The following is a 1,275-nucleotide window of genomic DNA, read 5'->3' on the forward strand; positions in this document are numbered from 1 at the left end:
TAATTGCCACTGAGGAATCAAATTTCAGTTTAAAAAAACTTCCAAATCTGAATGCAGACTTTGAACTCTCTTCTTCCCCGATGTGTAAGGAGGATGTCACGCAACAGACGTACATGCACAGTATGTAGCATCATGTGCTGGGACTGAAGTGCAGGCCGGGTTTCAGGCTTTGCGTGGATGTAAGCCCAGCTGCCTTTGCAGTTGGATACAGGGGATGCTACAAATCTCTCTTTCCTTCTCTACTCACAACAAATCTGTTTTACAAATATGGTGCTTACAAATTGTGACGTGACTCCAAATCTTCTTTAAGGAGCTTCCCAGAACATTGTACGTTTTGTCAGGGTGTGTGGCCCTGCCACTTGTGCATACCCAGCTGCTTGATCCCTCACTACAAACCTCCAGCTCACATTCTCTGGCTGCACCTGGCTTGTGGGGTTGTGGTGCACGAAGAGGGTGCTGCACTGTGCTGAAAACACGTGGGAGAAGGACAATGATCCGGGAGAGTGACATGAGGTTCACACATAGCCCAAGCAGTGCACAGAGAGATACATGTCTTACAGCATTCCCCAACTCTACCAGAAGCATTTTACTTTTCATGAAGAAGATGAGATGTGGGTATTTGTATCACCCTTCTCATGACCAACAGCACTTTTAGCTAGTTATAACATTACAACATTAATTCCTTCAGTTCTGACCCATAATCCCCACTTCTGAAATCTCCCTAAAGTGCAGATGAGTCCACCCTCTCAGGTGTGTAACTGCAGCCACCTTATTGCCGATTCCTTCGGCTTTTCACTTAAAAACTCTGGGTTTCTCCCAAACACATAATTCGTGAGTTGGAATGTCTTGCAATTTCTGAAATGGGCTGATTCTACTCATTAAATATTGCCAGTACCTCAGCCAGGGTCTGTCTGCACTGCAGACAGTGCACTGAGTGCATATTACAGACGTTAACAAGCTGGCTTATGACGTGACAGATTGAGTGCCATCAGCAAATGAACTACAGAACACATCAAACAGGTAGGTGAACACACTGTTTGCTACTCTGCCCTGGAGGCCATGCAGTTGGGCTACAATACCCACCCATGACATGCACTAAGATTTCAAATCCTTAAAGACGGCAGCGAACAGGAGAGGTGCATGCTGGGCCACCTTGAAATGCCTTTTTCTGCCCAAGCTAGAATTCAGCACGGAAAAGAAACCAAGACTTCAAAAACGACCTCACCGGTTTCTGTATTGTAATCAGGAAAATTTTACGGGAAACTTTTGAAGAGG

This window comes from Buceros rhinoceros, unplaced genomic scaffold, assembly GCF_000710305.1.
Source record: "Buceros rhinoceros silvestris isolate BGI_N320 unplaced genomic scaffold, ASM71030v1 scaffold17514, whole genome shotgun sequence".
Classification (NCBI taxonomy): Eukaryota; Metazoa; Chordata; class Aves; order Bucerotiformes; family Bucerotidae; genus Buceros; species Buceros rhinoceros.